This window comes from Hemicordylus capensis, chromosome 6 (genome assembly GCF_027244095.1).
Source record: "Hemicordylus capensis ecotype Gifberg chromosome 6, rHemCap1.1.pri, whole genome shotgun sequence".
Taxonomy (NCBI): Eukaryota; Metazoa; Chordata; class Lepidosauria; order Squamata; family Cordylidae; genus Hemicordylus; species Hemicordylus capensis.
Window position 1 is genome coordinate 124,215,201 of NC_069662.1, and position 23,478 is coordinate 124,238,678.

Consider the following 23,478-nt stretch of genomic DNA (forward strand, 5'->3'; position numbering starts at 1 on the left):
CAAATAAATAAATGTTGAGTCTTGTATCAATGGAAGTCCCCGTGATTCTAGCATATGGCTTAGGCTGGATTTGGACATTTGTGTTTCTACATTTAAATACAGTATTAATTGCTGTGAAGTTAAGAAGAAATATCCTAAAGGCATTCTAACGCAGAACAGCAGAGATCACAGGCGTTTTAAATAAGATGTAATTTTCCAGTCCAAGCTGTGAGAACTGGCCTATTTTCACAGTGCATGTAAGAACAAAAGGTGGTGTGAGGAAAAGAAGACTTGAAAAAATATTTCCTTCTCCATTTTTCAAAACACCTTACGTTTGAAATGCCCCATTGTTTGATGCAGAATACTGGTCCTCATCTTTGAACTCATTCAATTTTCTCCTTTAATGCAGCACTAGCAGAAACTGTATCTTCCAGATAATTATCTCTCCTGTTCTTAAAGATTTTAAAGTATGAAGGAACGCCTTCAGTAACCTTTAAAAGACTTGTTCTGTGGGTCTCCTGCTGTAATTTCAAAATATCTTCCTGCAGTCTTAACTCACTGGCTGTACATAGCCATGGACACAGTTGACCTTCACCCCCTCCCCTGGCCCCAATCACTACTGCAGAAAATTCTGTGGAAATCCCTAAAGCTCTATCTGAAATCCAATCCAGACCTAAACACCTTTCCCTTGAAGACCACCTGTTGGCCTCTCTGCACAGAGAATAATTTGTGGGGTTTTATCAGAAATAAATGAAGAATTTAAGTATAAACAGGAAGTTTTCAAATTCATGGCTCTTCTCACTTTTCCTTTTGCTCATTGATAAAGATACTGGCTGGCTTATAAGCACTGCAGGCGCTCATGCTGATGAGGGCAAAAGCAGTGAGGAAGGCCTGTAGCTCCACTGTCAATCACCCCCTCACACCTGACAATCATGCTTACAGCCTGCAGTGCTCATACTGCCTATTCTGACTAAATTATTCAACTGTACTATTCAGGATTTACGCTAAAGGGCTACTAAATGTTAATAAGGCTTCATCTAGTAAATAGTTGAGTGGTTGCAGTGAAAATAGCCAAGAGAGTAAACAAAGCTTCTGCGTGTTCACAAATGCTGGGAAATCTGAAAGAACAGTTTTCATTCCTTCTTGGTTCAAGGCTGTTCATAATTTCAAGTCCAAGTTATGCATAACAGTTACTTCAGGTGTAGCAAGCATTAGAAGTCGCTGTGGTTTCAAAGATTGGTATTGGTATTGGTACTGGTATTAGTATTAGTATTGGGATTAGTATTAGTATTCTCACCTTGCACTCCCGGGGATGTCTAGCCCACTTCAGGCTAAAAATAACTCTGCCACTGCTGTTGAACGTGACTGCTTCATCGCCCACGCACTCCCTGGTTTGCAGCACAAGCTCTCATCTTTCTGAATTTCCCTGCAATTGCAAGCAGAAGGAGGCTGGTTACAAGAACTTCACTGCTTCTGTGAGATTTTGTGTGCAGAAATCACGTGATGATTTAAGCAAATAAAACTTAAACATACTTTCTCCCTCTGCTGTGATTTTGCATACTCAGACAATGACTTCTGATTATTAAGGATTAGCAAAAACAAAATCGGTCATAGTGATGAGTGAAATGTGTGTAGAATGAGAGTTTGTATATGGACGGATATATCCAGTATATGGACAGATGACTCTATGGTGAAGATTAAGCTGAGGATTGCCCTAGTACAGCTCTACAAGGATGATAGACCTGAGGGGATGTCCCTGGAGATACCCAATGGATTCCTGATAATTCTGGGGGATTTTCCTGCTAAGAGGGCAGATGATCCTGTCAATGCCATAGTGTCTCTTTGAAACCCTGGTCCCTCATTTAGGAGCCCTCATTGAGTGGACACAATGGTGATGGAGAAATGAAATGTCATCATTGCTGCAGAGTAGGCCCTAATATGGGCACTAGCCGGCCTGTGTTCACTCTGGTTTTTCCATCAATGATGCTCAAGCCATTTACCAAATTGCTTCCTTACCCTTACCTTTTAGATGAGGGCCCCAGGGACCATCAGATTCAACTCTCCAGCCCACTGTGAACAATTTGGTTTACATTTTGCTGAGGAAATAACTCATACCCACGCTGACTTGGAAACTAAGAGCCAGGATAGAATGCCCCAGTTATATCGCATAGATTTTAATTATGTTACCTGAAGTTTTATCATGTTTGCTCAGGTGTGAGGCTGCTATCACACCATGTGACTATGCTTTTGATCTGTGTGGGGGAATTATATCAATTGGGTACAAACATACATTCAGCAAATAATAAGCTATGGGCTAGTTAGTGTGGGTAAAGACAAGTCAGAGTTATGGTACCCAAAAGGGATTAATGGAGTTGAGACCAGGTTTCTTTGAAAACAAAGAATACATTTGTTAAAGACAGAAGCACACAAGTAAAAGGTGGTATCCCAGAGAGCTGAACGGAAAGCTCCTAACTACAAGATGCGGGTCCTTAAGCAGAGCACCAAATTCCAATTAATGCAAGCTTGAGAGGAGCCTAGCACAGAATGGAGCAGGGGAGAGATGCAGGAGATAGACAGAGCAGAGAAATATAGAGTTACAGTCAATATACTTGCCCTAGATTCTGCATGCCAGGTGAGCACTGATTTCAGGATTGTTGGTCATCCTCCTTTGCATGGAAGGATAGTTTTTTCCACAGGGAATAATAAGTATTGAAGGCTTGAGGATCCTAGCCAGTTCAGACCACAAGTCTGAAGCCTCATGCTTGCTCAGGAAGACCTCAACCTGTGGAAGACCAGTGGAAGTTGTGGGAAAGGGCCAAGTCAGCAAGATCTCTGGCACACTGGATGGTAGCTTAGGAATACCAATCCCGAACATTCAAAGGAGAGACACCAGAAGTCATTGGCCAGAGTGTGTGTGACTTGGGACATGTACTTGCAAAGCATGGGCACAATCTGCTGTGGGAGTTGTAGTTCAACTACATCTGGAGGAACCCGAGTTGGGAACCACTGCTCTGGACAATGATTTTCACAATACATTTTCTGTCCACATAAGAGTCCTGCTGGATTGGATAAAAAGTTTTCCATGTCCACCCAGATGCCTCTGGGTAGCCCAACCAGGGTTCCTCCAGATGTTGTTGAACTACAACTCCCATAATCCCCAGCTACAATGTATTTGTACTGCCTGGGTACTGTTTGTTTTCTGTTCCATCCTCTTTTGCAGTATTTTTTTGCCTCTACTTGCCTGAGGCATGATCTGCTGGCATAAACCAAAGGTGCTTGGTCTTTGGCTCTTAGCAGGTGACTTCACCTTTGTCATCTCTGCCTCTAGTTTCAAACTCAGGGAAGAATGGCTGAGTTATTGGAACCATTGCCTGAATAAGTGAAAAGGGGCCCTGCTTCCTCCCTCCTCCCCATTCTCTTGTGGCATATGCCATATTTTAGAGTTGGCATGAAATTATTGTCAGAATAGTTTGAGATTGTGTTTAGTATTTAATTAAGGGTATACTATTTTAGAACCAAATTCTTAATTAAATTCATAATTGTATCAGTTAGGTTTAGGTGCTTATCTTCTAGTTATAAGTGGTTAAAAAAAAAGATTGAGTAAGAAACTGTTCAGGTCAATTCTTTTCTTAAATTTTCTGATCTGAAACAACGTCATTGTTAAGTCTTTGATTGCTGTGTTAACTGTCAAAAACTAAGAGATTCACTATACCTGTGTCTAAAGAAGCTGCAAAGCAAAAAAACCCCAACAACAACAAACTTTTAAATATTATTTATTTATTTGTTTGTTTATTTGTTTGATTTCTATACCGCCCTTCCAAAAATGGCTAAGGGTGGTTTACACAGAGAAATAACAAACAAACAAACAAACAAACAAATAAAACAATAATACAATAATATATTTTGTATCTTATAAGAGCATAAGAACCTGCCTTACCTAGGCCACATTCACACATAATGTGAAACTGGAGGTTGCCAGACCCATGGATAATTCTTCTAAGCGTGAATCACACTGCAGACATCTATGCAATCACGGTCCGGCAACCTCTGTTATCAGGGCAGGGGAGTCCCTCCCTTTTCCTGGTCTGCCAAGGCCTCATCCCAGCAAGTTCTGTAGTGCTCATGTGGCCAGACTGTGGGCAAGGCATCCACACGTCACAAGAACAGCAGCCATTGGCCAGAATCTTGAAAGGGGTGTATCAAGCGCGATCATGCCTTCTTGGAATAGTTTGCCTGCCCTAGGCAGGGAATGGTCATTTAAATCCCTTTAAATGTCATACCATGCCATGTAAGTCCTTCATCTGACAGCAATTGTACTGCTGCCTTCGTTAAGAGCCCCAAAACAAAACTGTCTCTCACAAGCACTATGGGGGGGGGCAGGAGGGGATCTTGTGGGGCAGTATTTTCCTGTTATTCAAGAAAGGGAAGAGGATATGACGGCTTCCTTGGAGGGATCTGTATATGAGGGAGAGCAGAGGATCCTGGGATCTGGCCAAAGATGCTCTTGACCATGTATGTATTGGATATGGAGTTCCAATGCATCGACCTTTTGCACCAACTATCCTAATGACCACTAGGGGCATTGGGAGTAGAGATAGTCTCCTTATCTGTCCCTGCTCTATGACCCCTGCTCTGCAGCACTTCCTGTGCTGAGTCACAATCCTTCCTTACCTCTTAGAGAGTAGATGGAAACATCTCTCTCTCTCCCCTATCCTAATCTAAAGGACTACATAATGAATAGGTATTCATTATGTAGTCCTTTAGATTAGGATTAGGTCTTTGCTATCCAAGTGTACTTAACCAATAAATATTTAGTATTTAGTTCTACAAGAATCTCCATGTGTCTTCTCTTAATAGTTGCAACACCTAAACGATCCTCTGCTACCTACTCTGTAACTGGAGTGTGTTCTCTCTTCCTTAGTGCTCTGCTGTTTACCTACTCGGGGTAACATTAACAACCCCCAACAGGATGCTCTTGCAGGGGCTCACCCCGACAAAGCAGTCAATGCAGACCAAACTACAATCCTACCCCCGTGGTGGTTTGCCGCCAGCAATCATTGGCTTGCCATTGACCATTCTAAACTTAATCATCTCATTTCAGTCTCATAGATATATTTCTTTTATGTTGTTTGAGCTACTTTTGTGGATCCTAGAATGGTGTGACTGAAAATGTGCAAAATACAGTTTCTTTAAAGAAATCAGGGTGACACATATGAACAATTTTTATTTTCGTTGTAATAAGCTCAGCTTTTATTAGATTTCATGAAGCACTGCAAGGCTCTTATATGCCTGCATAATGGAAACTGAATTAAATTAGAAGAAGAAATTGATTTAGTTTTTAAATGTTACAAGTGAAATACTGTTTTCATATCAGTCTTATCTAATTCCACTTAATAGCAGTTCAGCTTGCTAAAGGTACTGGATAAAGCCTGGCTTATGCATATACGTTTTCTAACAAGAATAGTACAATGGTGCCCATCTTTAAGAGTCCTCACCCCTTAATTAAAGTCGTGTCAGTTTTAAAAAGTTGCTCTTGCTCTAGCAGTAAACTATGGAAGTACAAATGTGTGTTAGTGAGCATTTGCTAATTATTATGTTGAACATTTAATCTACATGTATACTGTTGTATTTTCAGTTGCTCTAATTGGATCCATTTCTGATTACAGATGGATTATTATAAACCTTCTATGCATTTGTTGAGTAAATGAAAAACTCACCTCTTATGTTTAGCCTTTAGTATTATGGGTACTTATTTATTCTTTCCTGTGGTGTTTTTTTAAAAAATACATGTAAGTTGCCTTGAGCTTTAGAAAGGAGGCTAACAGGCATCTCCTGGTAGGGCTGGGAGAGAAACCTGTCTGAAACCTTGAAGAAGTTGCTGCCAGTTACAGTAGACACTACTGAGCTAGATGGACCAGTGGTCTTACTCAGTACAAGACAGCTTCCTATGTTCTTATGAGAAGAAGAGTGATTTTCAGTGATCTCCCCTTTCTTCTGAAACCCATTGCGTCTCTTGAAAATATGTCCCACATTTGCACAACCCTAAGAGACATATTTTCAGAAGTCACAGTGGACTTCAGCGGGAAGGGGAGATCTCTGAAAATTGCTCGTTCACATGATGCTGCAGCGTGAGTCTGAATGTCAGCCACTGTCGCAACAGCACAAAGCTAGTCCGGATTTCAGCCATGATGATGTATTATCTCAACTGCCCATAACAAATGATGAGCAAAATTACTCTACCCTTATGACAACAGTTAGGAACATAGGAAACTGCCATATACTGAGTCAGACCATTGGTCTATCTAGCTCAGTATTGTCTTCACAGACTGGCAGCGGCTTCTCCAAGGTTGCAGGCAGGAATCTCAGCCCTATCTTGGAGAAGCCAGGGAGGGAACTTGAAACCTTCTACTCTTCCCAGAGCGGCTTCATCCCCTGAGGGGAATATCTTGCAGTGCTCACACATCAAGTCTCCCATTCAGATGCAACCAGGGCAGACCCTGCTTAGCTAAGGGGACAAGTCATGCTTGCTACCACAAGACCAGCTCTCCTCTTCTAACTGGTTATTTCTGATAACCAGTTCAGGAATTGGTTATCTAATGTTTTTTCTTCTCTACATGTCACTATTCTTTCTGCTATTCTTTTTCTGTTATATATCTTCTCCATTCTCTCTCTCTCTGTGTGTGTGTGTGTGTTTACTCTTCTTTATGCCTATTATCTTAGCATTCAACTGTCTTTTTCCTTGTTTTTGAGGAGTTTGATTTTCCTTATGTCATTGTTGTCTTTCTCTTGCTAATGTGTATTTTCTGTTGGCAGATCTCTCTCTGTTCATGATGCTAAACAATGGTTAGGGTTAATTTGAGAGAGGTGTGCTGAGGTAGTGCAGATTATGGAATATATGGCACGTCTTAAACCTGTTCAATGTCTTCCACTTCTGACATATTGAATTAATAGTATGGTTATTCCCCACCCCCACCCCCCCGAACAGGTACTGCATACTGTCAGTCCTGTGTTGCTGACAGTTGTTGGTTTTGCTTGCAGCAAAATCCTATGTATGGATTACACAGATTAACCCATATGAGACTGTTAATTGATCATGTTCTATTTGTACAGTATATTTTCTTTTAGTCCAGCATTCCGACTGCCTTACTAGTGAGCCTTTTGGAGAGAAGGTTCACCTCAATCTGCATATGTTTGATGGAACTGTACTAAATATTAAGATAGGGAATTCTAAGTAAGATAGGAATGTTGTCCTCTACTGGATGGATCACTAGTCTAGCTCTATAGGGCAGGAGAGAGAGCACGCCCTCAACTCGTGCCTGTGGCTTCCAGCAGTGGGCCCTGTGAGAAACAGGATGCTGGACTAGATGGGCCCTGGGCCTGATCCAGCAGGGCTGTTCTTATGTTCTTATGGATTTCACTACCCTAAAGAGTTTGGTATCATCTGCAAATTTGGCCACCTCCCTGCTTACCCCAACTTCTAGATCATTTATGAATAAATTAAAAAGCACTGGTTCAAATATAGATCCCTAGGGGACCCCACTTCTTACTTCCCTCCATTGTGAAAACTCTCAATTTATACCCATCCTGTTTCCAGTTCTTCAACCAGTTAGCAATCCACACATGTACTTGTCCCCTTATCCCATGTTTGCTAAGTTTCCTCTAGAGTCTTTGATGAGGAACTACAACACATCTCCATGCTCGGTTTTGCTGCTCATGTTCACCTGGCTAGCCAGGGATCATTCTAATCCATGGGTTTCCCATCCCAGAGTGCCCTGCAGTGGTTAGTTTGCATTCGCCACAGCATCAGGCCCAGCCAGTACTGATTAGCCTGGAATGTAGGGTTGATCCCCAGTCTCTCCATGTCTGTCCACCCAACCCAGAACCACTGGAACACCTGAAGCGCCTTGGGCTACTTTTAAGTCTGGAAGGGTTGGATGCAAGGGAGCAGGTGTGAAGTATATAAGTTCTATTATCAATCGGTGGTTCTGGGAGCCTCACAGCAGTGGGGCATCCTCCAGTTGGAAGGTTTACCTCATAGGAGTGCAGTCAAGCAGAATGCTGAAACACATTAGTTTTCTGTTTTCTGTGGTGGACTGGCCCTCTCATGAGAAGACTAACCCCCCAGCCAGTAAGCTGGCATGAGGTTGAGAGGATGTTGGGTCTCTCTCTTTATGCAATCCTGGTGGCACCTTTGGTTACATTGAACCAAGCCCCAGGATCATTTGCCTGCCTTAACATACATATCCCTTCAATAGGTCAATAAGATCTGTTCCTAGAGTACCAGAGGAGCAGCCCAAGTCCTTCCGTGGTCCAGCAACCAAATTCTTCCCCCAGGATTCTCAGGCATGTCCCTCAGTTCTGGTCCCCACTCCCCAAAGCTTTGTGTACATCAAGACCAAAGAAACCACACTCCATTGGTAAGAGATGAGAGTCCCAGGAATGGGGCTAGATCGATGAAAGGGCCCCTTGCACATGTGTCTATTCTCCTTTTATTTAAAGTGTGCTTTCTTCAAAGTCATTCCGTCCTTTAAAAAGAATGAATTGCAGGGACGCGGCATCTCTGTTGCCAAATGCAGCAGGAGGAGCAAGGGGATTGCCGAGGGTGGGGAATAAGTTTTGAGAGGGGGCCAGTGAGAAATGTGGCTACCCTAGAACTGATGCATTTCTGGGCTGCTCTGAGCCGCCTCTCTATGGTGGTGGGAGAAGCTTGCACACAAAACCCAGATTACAGTGGGCAGAAGAATTCAAACTACATAATGCTGACTTCTAACCTTGGGTTTCAGCAGCAAAACTCACTACAAATTGAGGGTTCAAATTCAGGTTTTTGGAGTGAAAATGGAGCTGCAGTTGGGTAATGAAACCACAGCCTCATGTTTTTGGATGACCACAGACTCAAACCTCTGGCACATTTACCTCTGGTTTGGTATTATGTCAGAATGGGGCCTCCATTCATGCAATTCCCCTTTCCTGTTGCATGTGAAAAAGGAATTGGAAACTTCTGTTCCTGGCTTAGACCAAACTGAAGTTTGTCACTGTGTCTGAACTCAGAAAAAAATGTTATAAACCCCTGCTAACTGAGCAAAGAGGCATATTTTAAAAGTAGTGATTCTCTTTATTTAGCAGGGGGAGAGCAACTGGCCTTATCTACCCTCACAACGGGACCTCTGCAGTGACTGTTGTGGTGTCTATCTTATATTCCTTTTAGATTGAGAACCCTTTGGGAACAGGGATCCATCTTATTTATTTATTATTTCTCTGTGTAAACTACCTTGGAAACCTTTTTTGATACTTCTTATGGTGGTGGTTGTTGTTGTTGTTGTTGTTTGTTAACAAACCAGAATATCAAACCAACATTCAGATTGCTCATAGGCTAGCCTAAGTGTTACATCTGAACTTGGCCTATGAACAATAGAGAAATGGATCTAAGAGATTAAGTAAAAACATTGTTCTAAACATTTCCTTGTTATGTTCAGCATACATACAACATAAATTTCTGCTTGATAAAATGGGTGACAGCAGAAAGGAGTGTAATGTGTTTGGGGGCGGTGGCAGTAGTATACTTTTTTCTGTCCTACCAAAGTTATGCATTCTGTTCTCCAGACATTTGTTTTTTAAGTGACAGTACCCTATAGCTAGTGGCTTCAGACAAATGAGATTGTTTTTCTTTGCTTAATTTAATCTTGTGTCCTGTGGCAGGTCTTTGATTTGGTTTATAGACACAATGAAAGGTGAACACAAGATTGCATATATGTCTTTTTCCTAAAGTACCGGAGACATATTAGGTTTTCAGAGCTCAATAAAACCAAGGTTCATAAATCTGATTAAAAATCAATGGGCATCTAATGCCATATAAATGCTCCAATTTATTTCCAAGTAGAATTAGTCTCAATCCTCAACTCCAATATAAAGGTTTTACTTTTGAAAAAGAATGCTTAATGTGTGTGATAAAATGATGGTCCACTAATCTAATCCATGTTTTTATTTAATTCTTTCTGAAACTCCCAGGTTTCTTGACTATTACAATTAAAAATGCCTTTAACATGCAAGACAGAAACATTAGAAAAAGCAATTAACCTTACAGTAGCTTCAACTTAGCCACCTAATAGCGTAGTGGGGAAATGCTTGACTAACAAGCAGAAGGTTGCCAGTTTGAATCCCTACTGGTATGTTCCCCAGACTATGGGAAACACCTAAATTGGGCAGCAGCAATATCGGAAGATGCTGAAAGGCATCATCTCATACTGCGTGGGAGGAGGCAATGGTAAACCCCTCCTGTATTCTACCAAAAGAAAACCACAGGGCTCTGTGGGCACCAGGAGTCGAAATTGACTTGACAGCACACTTTACCTTAGCTTCAACTTATCACAGTGTCAGTGTGGTGTCCCAAGAAGGCTCTATTCCAAGAAAGATAGAAACACATGATTTAACAATTAGAGTACATGTAGAAGATTGTTAAGAGGGCTCTTTTGTTCTGCATTTCTGAATTGCTTTCCTCTTTTTACAAGTTTAGATAGGAAAGGAGGTATGTCCAAGATATGTGCTGTAAAATCTCTCAATACAGAACAGCTTTCTTTAGTAGACTCCTTTACACATGTGAGAGAAGAACTTGCTGCTAGTTCATATATCTATAGGGTCCAGAATATATCTGCAAGTTATCTAGTTCAATACTGAACTCAGGCAGGATGCTTCATGTCCAAGGGTGAAAAAACCTGAGCACCTGGTCACTAGTGGTGCCTTCAAACTGGGCAGTTGTGTGCCCCGTGTCATTTCCCTAAAGTGAATCTCCCCCCCCCCCCGCAAATTCAATGGGGATACTTCAGCATAAAATATATCAGAACTGTTGTTATCATTTCAATTTAGTTTTGTACTTTTCTAAAAACATCCAAAATTGTTTTCAACATGATTTATACCTTTGGAACAAAACATGCAGTAAGAAGCAAAATGTAAGACAGGAATTCCTTGTGTGCTTTTACAGTTATCCAGACATCACTGCAGGCAAGAGAGTCTAAATGCTCTGAAGATCTGATCAATACAACCTCATATGTCTCCAGTGGACTCTACACTCCATCCACTTTCTGCATACTAGAAAAGACAACCCTGCTATTCCAACTTATCCTAGGATGAAGGAAAAATGAGTCAAGAGGACCTGCTTTTGCCCTAAGTATTTTTGCTCTCCTTAGTTTCTGATTCACTGTTTGAACATGTAAATCATTCACAAACTGAAGTGAGCCAAAGATAGTTATCACAAGAGAAATGATTGTGTAAACACGTCCTTGAGAAAAACATGTACTACATCATTCTCTGCATCAACCTTTAGTATTTATGGTCTCTGCATCAATCTTTCCTGCTCTCTGAATAAATGATTTGAAATACACTTTAACAATAATATGTAATTTGTAAGCTCAGTAAAATTGCTGCCTCCTCTAATGAGTTATTCTCAGTAGAAATTCTATGTTCCTGGGAAGCAATTTTTCTCTTCTTATGTAACACTTCACCAGAGATAAAAAGAGGTATAATTACAGAATTGAGAGCACTTGCAGTTCCGACTGTATGAATGTGACAAAGCTTGTGATGTGGGTGATGCCACACACGGCTCTGATGGAGTCTGGAAATAACAGCAAGAGCCTTGAGAGTTTCTTGAAAGGCCATTGGAAATGCCTGATCTGGTTTGGGTTAATAATAATGTAAATATATGGAATCTAAGGTTCCAGTCTTCCTCTGGGCTACATTTGTGGTCTACAGCATCACTGATAAAGTGAGAATAGTACAGACTCTTTGTATTTCAGGAAAGAATACAGAGCTTTAAAAAAACCACCCAACCCTGTTCATTCAGTGCACAGTGATGTTTTCTTCTCTAATAGTGAACAAATAGTGAACAAATACATCATTTCATACCTTCATTATCTGTCTTTGATTGGACATAGTAACATTTATCCATTGGGTTTTCTGTTCTGATAGGAACATAGGAATCTGCCATATAACGAGTGAAACCTTTGGTCCATCTAGCTCAGTATTGTCTACAGCAGACTGGCAGTGGCTTCTCCAAGGTTGCAGACAGGAGTCTCTCTCAGCCCTGCCTTGGAGATGCCAGGGAGGGAATTTCAAACCTTCTGCATGCAAGCATGCAAATGCTCTTCCCAGAGTGGCCACATCATATCCTACAGTACTCATATATAGTCACCTATTCAAATGCAAATCAGGGTAGACCCTGCTTGTCAAAGGGGACGATTCATGCTTGCTACTGCAAGACCAGCTCTCTTTCCAAGTTTGATACTTAAGTAAAGTTAATTCAATGTTTTGCTTCCACAATACTCCACTGCCCTTACCTCTGTCCCATTCTGCAGCCTTGCTTGCAGTCTTGCGGTGTGGGTAATGAAGCAAGGCAGGGCTACCATTATACCTGAGGTGTAATTTTTGGCTGCACTAGGAACAAAAATCACAGTTGTAACGTGGGCACATGAAAGTCCATATGATGTCACGAATTTAGCAATCGGTGTATGTTTTCACACAGTTGCCAATGAAGAATGGTTTGAACTAAAACATGTTGGATTTCAATACTTTGCATTCAGTTTTACAACAATTTTTTCCCTAGAGCCTGTTGAGGTTGGCCCATCTCTTGATTTCTGCCATGCAACCATGCTTGGAACTGGGAGTCCTTAATGATATGGTGGTATGGTATCATGGTGCCAGTTATTGGGAGAAGAAAGTGGAAAAAGTTTAATTTGCAACAATATTATTTAGCTGGAAGCTTTCCAGTTCCTTTCTGTAGCTAATAGCATGATATTATGTTACATTCTTGTTGCACACTAACAGCAATTGTTACTCAGGCTTCTGGTGATGAACCAATTCTATAGTAGCTAATAGGCTGCAGCATGAAAGGAAGAAGGTTACCTCTGTTAAGTGCCAACCTTAATGCAATTGGACAAGAACCTGTTTTGTCCCCTGCTACCTTGTGCATATTAATATAGGGCTTATATTAAGTAATAACATTTAACAGGGTTTTGAACAGCTCCCTCAAAGGACTGCTAATATTTAAGGAAATTATCATATGTATAGCATATATGCTATACATATATGAATAACAAAATTTTATATGCATTATCATTGCGATTACTAATAGTTTGTCTCTATAAAATTCACCCCAAAGATTGCCCTAGATTCTAAACAAATATCTAGATATCCCTAGACATAAAACTTGATTATTATTTTATTATTATGCTATTTACACACATTCTACCAGGTGTTATTGACTGGATTTGGTACTTTAATTATCGGGCCCTTTCCAATTAAAGATATTATTATTATTTCTCCTTTACACAAACAGGTGTTATTGACCGGTTTGTTTTATCCAAACATCGAGTCCTTCCCAAGGACCTGGGATGCCGGAAGTTTGTTATCATTATTGTTGTTGTTAGAGGTATCGCCGCAAAATGTAGGCTGTTCCCAGTAAAGTTGTTTTTTGTAGTTGGCTGATGGTGATTTCTGTGGCCGCTATGGTGTTGAGGTGCTCTTCAAGATGTTTTGGAATTGCACTTAGGGCACCAATTACTACTGGGATTATTTTGGTCTTCTTCTGCCACAGTCTTTCAATTTCAGTTTGTAGATCTTTGTATTTTGTGATTTTTTCTGTTCCTTTTTCTTCTATTCTGCTGTCACCTGGTATTGCTATGTCGATTATTTTGGCTTGTTTTTCCTTCTTCTCGACTACGGTTATATCTGGTGTATTGTGTGGCAGATGTTTGTCTGTTTGTAGTCAAAAGTCCCAAAATATTTTTACATCTTCATTTTCTACAACTTTTTCAATTTTGTGGTCCCACCAATTTTCGGCTGCAGGTAGCTTGTATTTTTTGCAGATGTTCCAGTGTATCATCCCTGCTACCTTGTCATGCCTTTCTTTGTAGTCAGTCTGTGCGATCTTTTTACGACAGCTGATTAGGTGGTCCACTGTTTCATCTGCTTCTTTACAGAGGCGGCACTTGCTATTTGTTGTTGATTTTTTGACTTTTGCTCTTATTGCATTTGTTCTTAGTGCCTGTTCTTGTGCAGCCAATATTAGAACCTCTGTTTCTTCCTTCAAGTTGCCTGTCTTGAGCCACTGCCAGGTCTTGATGATGCTTGATTTTCCGATTATATTGTGCAAATATTGACTATGCAGTGGCTTATTTTTCCATTTTTCTGCTTGGTTCTTGACTTGTTCTTTCTTGTAGCCCTGGTGGCGCAGTGGTAAAACTGCCGCCCTGTAACCAGAAGGTTACAAGTTTGATCCTGACCAGGGGCTCAAGGTTGACTCAGCCTTCCATCCTTCCGAGGTCGGTAAAATGAGTACCCAGAATGTTGGGGGCAATATGCTAAATCATTGTAAACCGCTTAGAGAGCTCCGGCTATAGAGCGGTATATAAATGTAAGTGCTATTGCTATTGCTATTGCTATTGTAGGCCTGCTTTGTTTCATAGGTGTTGAATAGTTTCGCATTATTGACCATTTGAAGTGCATCTTCTTCACTGTCCTTGATATATTCTTCAAGGCCTCTTTTCTTCTCCTCTACTGTTTGATGGACTTGCAGCATTCTTCTTCCACTTGCAAGTGGATGTTATTATTATTATTATTATTATTATATACTCAACCGCACAAAAACAGCAGCATTCTGGCTATGTCAGGATTCTCAGATAATTTCTTTCTCAATGTATTGATCTTTGGCAGTATCTGTCTATCTACCTATCTATCTCATGATAGCTCTCTTCACACTTAAACAATCCCAGATGGGATTTAATTTTTTCCTTTTATTATAAATTTCAGTTAGATTAAAAAGATATTTTACATTGCTGTTATAAGCCAGATGGGCTTTCAGCTGAAAAAGGTGTGAAGAATCAACTTGCCTAGCTAAAATACTGTTCTTGACTAAATACAACAATCTATAGACAGATGGTTGGAGGCTATAATAAATGCCTCATTAAGGGAGGGCAAGCTGCCAGAAGGAGGTGATGGTAAGACCACTATTTTTTTAAAGCCCTCCCTTGATTTCCAGTATAGAACCTTGATTTCCAGTTTCTAACCTTTCCTTCTTGAGCAAGGTAATAGAGTGTGTGGTGGTGTCCCAGCTGCAGAGGGTTTTGGATGATACATATTGAGGTGATTCTCACGACCACCCAAAAGTGGGCTAAGGGAGCCTAGCCCGCTTTTGGGCGATTGTGTGCTGCAGTGGGAGCTGCGCAGCTTCCGGCAGCTAACCACCCTAAATACCCCTCCCCTTAGCCGAGGTTAATGGAGCGAACTTCATCCTTTTGCTTGTGTGTTGCTGCGGTGCGTGGCGACACATTAGGAGACCCCCTGACTGGGAGGCTGCAAGCAGCCTTCTGGGCTCAGTGGCCTTTCCAGGATGCTCCGCGCTTGTGCAGGGCATCCTGGAACCTCCAGGAGCCATGCAGCCCCCGATCCCTGCAGCCCCCGATCTGGCCACCCAGGGCTGTCTTCCAGTTGTCTGCAGGGAGAGCGGGCTAAGCCCCTTATGGCACTTCTCACTGATTGTGAGAATCGCCTCATTATCTAGACCAGGCTTCCCCAACCTGTGGCCCTCCAGATGTTGCTGAACTACAATTCCCATCACCCCCAGCTACAACTTATTGTGGCTGGGATGATGGGAATTGTAGTTCAGCAACATTTGGAGGGCTGCAGGTTGGGCCCCTAGATCAGGTTGAGCCTAATCTAGACCCTTTTACATCTGACTTGGCAGGAGCGTGCATCCCTGTTGGTTCTGCTGTACCTCTCAGCTGCGTCCGATACCATCGACTATGGTATCCTTCTGGACCGCCTCTTGAGTATAGGGATTGGAGGCACTGCTTTGGAGTAACTTCAGTCCTTTCTTGGGGGAAGGGTTCAGAAGGTGGTTCTTGGAGACTACTGCTCAGCTCCATGGCCATTGTCCTGTGGGGTCCTGCAGCGTTCGGTTTTGTCCCCCATGCTGTTTAAAATCTATATGAAACCACTGGGAGAGGTCATCCAGGAACTTAAACTGAGTTGTCAGCAACACTCAGTTCTATCTCTACTTTTCACCTGATCCTAGGGAGGCAGTGGATGTCCTGAATCACAAGATGGATGTAGTGATGGTTGGATGTGGGCTGCATCCCTTTCTTGAGATGGCCACTGTTACCGATGCCTTAGTCATGTCATGGCTGGATTACTGTAATGTGCTTTACGTGGGGCTGCCCTTGAAGAATATTTGGAAATTGTAGCTAGTGCAAAATGATGGCAGCTAAGATGTTATCTGGAGCTGCCTGCTGAGATCTTATTACCCCCATTTGGAAACAGCTACATTGGCTGCCAATCTATATTCAGTTCCAATTCAAGGTGCTGGTTTTGACCTTTGAAGCCCTAAATGGTTTGGGCCCTGGATGCCCGATAGACCGCCTGCTCCCATGGATTTCTGCCTACTCCCCTAACATCTTTAAGAGCCCCTGGTGGTGCAGTGGTAAAACTGCTGCCCTGTAACCAGAAGGTTACAAGTTCAATCCTGACCAGGGGCTCAAGGTTGACTCAGCCTTCCATCCTTCCGAGGTCGGTAAAATGAGTACCCAGAATGTTGGGGGCAATATGCTAAATCATTGTAAACCGCTTAGAGAGCTCCGGCTATAGAGCGGTATATAAATGTAAGTGCTATTGCTACTCGACGAAATCATCAGTGGGGGAGGAGGTGGCTGCTCCATATTCCGACATTGAGGGAGGTTCGTCTGTCATGCATGCAGAACAGGACCTTCTCAATAATTGCCCACAGACTTTGGAATGCTCTCCCGATGGGCATCCATTCCTGAGTCTCCATCATAGGTTTTAGAAAGCAAGTAAAATCTTGGCTTTTTGCCCAGGCTTTTAAATGAGTGTTTTGTTTGCTGCTGCTTTGTATCTGATGGCTATATTGTACATATTTTTTTTAAATTTTTAATTAGATTTGTATTTTTGTATTCGATTTTAATTCTTATTATGTAGTTTTTACAGTTTTATATTGTTTTAAATGTTTTGTAAACCTCCTTGAGATTATTTTAATGAAAAGCAGTATAAAAATTTAACAATAAATTATATTAAATTAAATTAAATCTCATATGGCGCTGAGATTAACTTAATTTATATTGTCTATGACTGATAAGGCTTGGCCAGCTTCACATTATTGGCTTTCAATTTAAAATGACAAAACTTCATTACAAGTCAGTGGACCTAGACTGCTTTACCACTATGTGGCAATCTATAGCCTAATTCAGACATTATTGAAAAGAGATGCTGTACTTGGATACAGCACATCAAACAGGGCCAGAAGTCCCACCTTGGCCCTATCACTCTCCTCCTCAGCCCTCCGCTCACACTGACAGTGGCATTCATCTGGAGAGATGAACACCGCTTCTATGATGGCAAACATTTCCATGATTAAGAGGCTCTGGTGCCTACCCCACCTGATCATGCAAGCAGTGTTTGCCTCTTCAAATGAACACTGCTGTAAGCGTGAGCGGCGGGCACTGGGGTGAGTGACACAGTTGAGGTGGGATATCCGGCCCCATTTGAGACGCTGTACCTGAATACAGCATGTTTCCCAATAACATTTGAATTAAGGTTTTTTCACCTAGATGGCAAAACTTAGCTCTCTCTTACTAGTCTTTCGCTGTCCATTCACTTTTAAGTATGCTGAAGTGCTCTGAGAAATTTTCCCAATTTCTGGTCAGAGCCACCTAATGGCACAACAGGGAAATGACTTGACTAGCAAGCCAGAGGTTGCCTGTTTGAATCCCCACTGGGATGTTTCTCTACATTGGGCAGCAGCGATATAGGAAAGATGCTGAAAGGCATGATCTCATATTGCATGGGAGACGGCAATGGTAAACCCCTCCTGTATTCTGCCAAAGAAAACCACAGGGCTCTGTGGTCACCAGGAGTCGACACCGAATCGACGGCACACTTTACCTTTACCTTAGCTCTGAGAAATGAAAATAAGATACTCTTTCTGCAGCTATTAACTGAAATCAGTGGCTCACACACCGCACAACGCAATGTGGTTGGTTGGTGCACATCTACATCTATATAAACACTGTCAACAGTGTAGTGCAACAGGATAGTTCTGCTCCATCAAAAGGTTGGGCAAATGTAGTTGCATGATGGGACACCCAATGGAAATAGCCACCCATGTTGCACTGCATGTTATGTGAGCCAGTGTAGACTAGGGATGTGCAACAGGTTCGACATCAAATGAACCGAACCACCCCCTGTTTGGTCTGACCCCGGACCAACCCCCACCCCACCCCCGGCCCGTTCAGGGAGTTTAAACTTACCCCCTTTGGGGGTAGTTTCTCTGAGGTTTTTGGGGGGGTGGCCACAGAGGTTCCCCCTCCTCCCACTGGCCTCCCATCCATCCAAAACCAGCCCCTTTGGTCATTCTTTGACCCATTTGGGCTTTTCCCCCACTGGCGCAGTGGCCATTTTGGAGGCCACCGAGCCTGTGCAATGAGCCTCTGTGTGGCCTGGCATTACCCATATCATTGCATTGTATTTGTGCACAGTGAATTAACTCTGTGCGGTCCCCTTAAGCACAACCCAGCCTCCCGACTACTCCTTCCCTTGGCCTAGAAGAAACGCTGCTGCAAGCCATATTAGCATCCCTACAAGGGAGCTGTACAAAATCCTATTAAACCGGCTGAAGTTACAGCACCTCCAATTGCTACAGGGTAAAGAGCTCCTTAATACATTTTCTTTTCTTTTTCTTTGTGTTCCAAGTGATCTGATTCCCTAGAACAACTCTATTGCTTAAAAATTGCACTAATTTGCCTCTGGATCTGAACTTCCTGCATCTATTTCTGTGTTTCAGTACTATGTTCTGTTAAGCACTGCTGATATAGAGGATTTAGAAGAGGAGAAGAAGCACCATGAAATACCTAGAAATACTAATATTAATAAATACTAGTATATTAATTATAAAGTATTAATTGTGAACCACTCACTCCTAGTATCAATCATTCACTATATTTTTTAATAATTTGAATTGTAACTGGAAGCATCTGAGGGTGCAAGCCTATGAAGTCAGTTTTTAAAATCCCTGCTTAGTTTCAGTTTCCCCACAGGAATGTGAAGCATTATTTCCCCTCCCCTACTCTTCTAATTTAAGAAAGACATTTTGATAATGGGGGGGGGGACAAACCAAAAAAACACACCAAAGTGACTGCAGAAAGAAAAATGAGTTAAAGCAGAAATGCTAAATTGAGCTATTACATTTAATATGTGCAAAATTCAGGATACAAAAAAAAAGAAAAGAAAACCTCTATGCAGTAGAAATTAAGTTTCCCAGGTGCATTCCCAGACGAGGCTTTTAGCTCGCTTCTCCACTGGAACGGAGGGTGTGCGTTCGCACATCGGCCAGATTCACGCCAAAGTCCATGCGAGATATTGGGGAGCACTTCACACACAATTCATGTTTTTCATTGCACGTTAGAGCCGAACCTGATTTATGTCCAGGGTTTAAAAAAACCCTCACTTTGCAGTGGTTTTTTTTGGGGGGGGGGGGAATTCAAACTCGCAGTAAAGCCTACTGTCTGGGAAAGCTTCAGGGTATGTTTACACAGGGTCAGTATGAGTTATATATATATTGTATGTGGTGGGTGGGGGCAGATGATGCCATTTATCTGAATGGCATCTCTACACATAAACCAAATACTAGTTTAAACTGGTATTTCAACCGCTCTACATGCGTAGGGTGGCAATTTGAATGAACTGCACCCTCTGCAATAAAGGGACATACCAGGAAGGCTTGGGATATTTGCGGAAGACATCACAATGAGCATGTTCCCTTTCTAATCACGTGGGCAGGGAATGTATCATCTGAATGTATCATACAACACCACAAGAAGAAAAACTTGGAGTACGTGAAGAAAAGAATAGCTGACAACATCAGCTTTACAGAAAGCAAATTGTTTTATGCTGAAGGAATAATTGCCAAAGGCAGATAATATTGCATTTCAGTGATTCCTAATTAAAAACAAATACTGTAGCATTTAATATTGCTATTAGTAGATATTTTCCAGAGATGATTATCACTATTAACAACACCTTTGTACATCAGCTTACCTTTTGTTATCATCACTCCTCTGATTTCAAATTAGGTGTGTTATGTTTGCATAGCCTAGGCACCCAAATGCAAGGAAAGGAATGGTTCCCTACTTTAAGGGAGGATCCCAGAGGTATGCAGGAAAATCTTGGGATTTTGAGAGGGTGTCCATTACCCTTCAGCCAGCCAAAATTAAAAATAAATAAATAACCCACCCACCCAAACAAATAAAAACAGTAAGGAAGAGCTGTACATGGATGCTTTCGCCATACAGGCAAAATAAATTGACAACAGAGAGCTGTTGTGCAGAGTGGGGTTGTGCACCACCCAGAACCTCTGGAAAGGGCAGTATTAAAACGTAATAAATAAATACAAATAAATAAACAGCACATGAATGCAAACTCTCAGCTGCTGGTTAGCACCAGGAGTTAGTATGAAGGGAAGCAAACATCCTGCTTATTTAAAGAAGAGGAAAAACTGGGCTAAGAGAAAGTATGCCATTAGATGTGCTATATTCTCTAAGCTCACTTTGCCCGCCGTAGGAAAGCTTATACTGCGAGAAACAAATCACACCAATCGTTTAGGGACCATGAAGCAAATGGGAACAATTGTCACCAGATCTCCAAGGACTGGAGGAGCCCTCCAGGCTCTTCCTCACCCTAGGCCAGGGTGCCCTCTTACTCCCTCCTGCACTAGCAAGAGCACTCGCTGGCTGTGAGTGTGAGGCACACCATTCTTTGTTATATCTGAATTTGGTCTTCATAAACACCAGCTGACTTGTTTTAATGCATGCATGTAGTCCTATTGCTCAAGCTGTGTGAAGAACAGGGCTTGTTCAAATAAAAGTCTGTCTTAAATCTTATACAGAGCAATCACATGCATGCTTATAGGGATGTGTAAGCCGGCTCAATTTGAACCGTGGTTTGAATTGAGCTGGCCCAGTTCGGCCAGTCCGAGTTCAAACTGGACCAGCCCCCCTGCCCCCAAATTGGGGGTGCCCTTCTGTGTTTGAACCGGACTGCCCTGGTACTAAGAAGTGGTTTGTAGGCCAGTTTGGGAGTATACTTGTAAAGGGGAATGTGGTGGCGATTCCCTTTTACAAGTAAAGGGGGCATTCCCTATCCTAAAGGCTGGGGTGTGGGTGAGAGTGAGAGAAGGGTCCTCCATATCTTAGCAGAGGCAGTAGCAGAGGCAGCTGAGACATCAGTGGGGGCTCCTCCAAGTTGTCCTGCCAGCCTCCTGAATGACAGCTCAGGCTGGTTGTGGCCCAATTTGGGCCTCTGTACATGCAGAGGCCATTTTCATGACCACACATGCATGGAGGCCATTTGTGTCACCATGCCCCTGGATTACAGGCCTCCTCTAAAGTAAGGGGGACCCTTCATCGCTGTTGATATCTCCACCGCTGGCCTCTGGTCTGGAATCAAACTGAACTGGCTAAACTGGCAGCTTGCACATCCCTACATGCTTACTTGGAAGTAAGAGCCAATGTTCTCAGTGAGGCTTACTTCTAGGAAAGTGTAGATAGGCTTGCAGCTTCAGAGTAGGGGTGTGCACCTACCGGTATTGGCAGTTCAGTCCAAATTTGGACCCAACACCACTCCGTAGACTGGTTAGGTTGAACCAAGCAGCTTGGCCGCAGCAGACTCTTTCGATTGTGAACCAGTTCTGCACACCCCTACTTCAGAGGCTTTTCTTCCGAGCTTGAATTTTGTGTTTTTTGGTGGATTTATAATAAGCAATTTCCTCTCCACAATGTTGTATGCTAATAGTAAGTAGTACATGCTAGTTTGTATCTTTCAATTCAATCAAATGCTCCAGTATTGAGAAAAACAGAGGAAAGGTTGCTTACACAGAGATGACTTGTTCCTTCTAGAAAAACATAGTAGCTGACATCCAAACTAATGCAGTGCTTGCAATTGTTGCTGCTCTCCCCTTTCCTCTGAAACTCAATGTGCCTCCCAAAAATATGTCCCTGAGGGTTGCACAGTGCTTAGGGACATATTTTGGGGAGTCTCAGTCAGCTTTAGAGGGAAGACAAGATTGATTAAAAAATAGCCTCTTCCTCATAGTGCCAGTGCTGCATTAGTTTGGATCTTCATGTTTTTCTAATGTCAAGGCATTCTTTTATGAACATTTTTGTATTTCATGATAAAGCACCTCTATATTAAGAATCTATTTAGAAATGTTAAAACAAACAGAATTGAAATACAGCCCATAAGTGTTCATTAAATTCATTCACCAAGGTTACTTTCTTTGTCTCTGTATTACTTGCAAATCCCTGAAAAGCCCTCTGTTCTGTACGATGCTTTTGAGTTGGGAGAACCAGTGTTGTATACGTTACTCAAGGTGAGATAAATTATTAGCCTATACAAAGCCATTATGATGATTTATGAAAAATTCTCCATCCTAATTGTCAAAACTTTCTTTTTCCTTTTGATGGTTATAGCATGCTGAGCTCTTCAAGGACATCGCCATAATAACTACTTCTTCCTAACTGTGGGCAAATGTGCATTTGAAATCCTGTGGAGAGGGAAACCGATTTGTGAGTGCAATTTATAGTGAAGAAAGGGCAGTTGGAAAAAGCATTAAATTTCCCCTCTCACCCTTTCCCCTTCCAATTACTACTTCTCAAAGCAGCTTACTAACATTTATGTGTAACATATAGTTTACATTTATGTAATAAACAGTTGGCTCTCATTATTTGCAGGGGTTCCATTCCCACCAATTAGCACAAAATATGGAAGCCGTGAATAACAAAACTTTGAGTGAATCGAAATCAGGGGGGTTAGGTTCCTTGCTCTGAAAAAAAAAAAGAAACACTAAAGAAGAAGGGCTGGGCAGAAATAAATGTAGAAAATGTACCTTGTTCTCCAAGTCTCCAGGAATGCCCCCCACCCCCTTATCATCTCCTCCTCCTCCTCTACAAAAAGGAGCCACAAAATGGTGGCTGGAAATGACAGTCATTTCCGGCTACTCAGGAGCCACAGGTAGATGAAAATTTCCTGTATTTCATGCCATGCTTAAAGAAACTGGGTCACCAAGACCCATCCGCAGATACATGAAACCACGGGGGAGGAGTCCAAGATGGAAATGTGGCAGCATCCTTATTAAGAAGTTCCCTGACAGCAATTGTGTTTCATCTTTTTTCAATGAGATATCTGGCTCAATTTTAATCTATTTAATCAGATAATCAGCCATGGGCTTATTTGGCTATTTCTACACAGTCCTTTGGACCACTTAGGCTGCAATTAGCACAGTTCCAGGAGAATGGTATCCAAGAAGCACCCATGCGCCTCACCTGAATAGGCTGGCAGGCGTAGCCCCAGGAAATATCTAAAACTGAGTTATTATTGAATAGGCAAGGAACTGGAGAATATTGCTGCAACTTTTCCAACTGCAAATAAATTTGCTCCATTGGACAATCA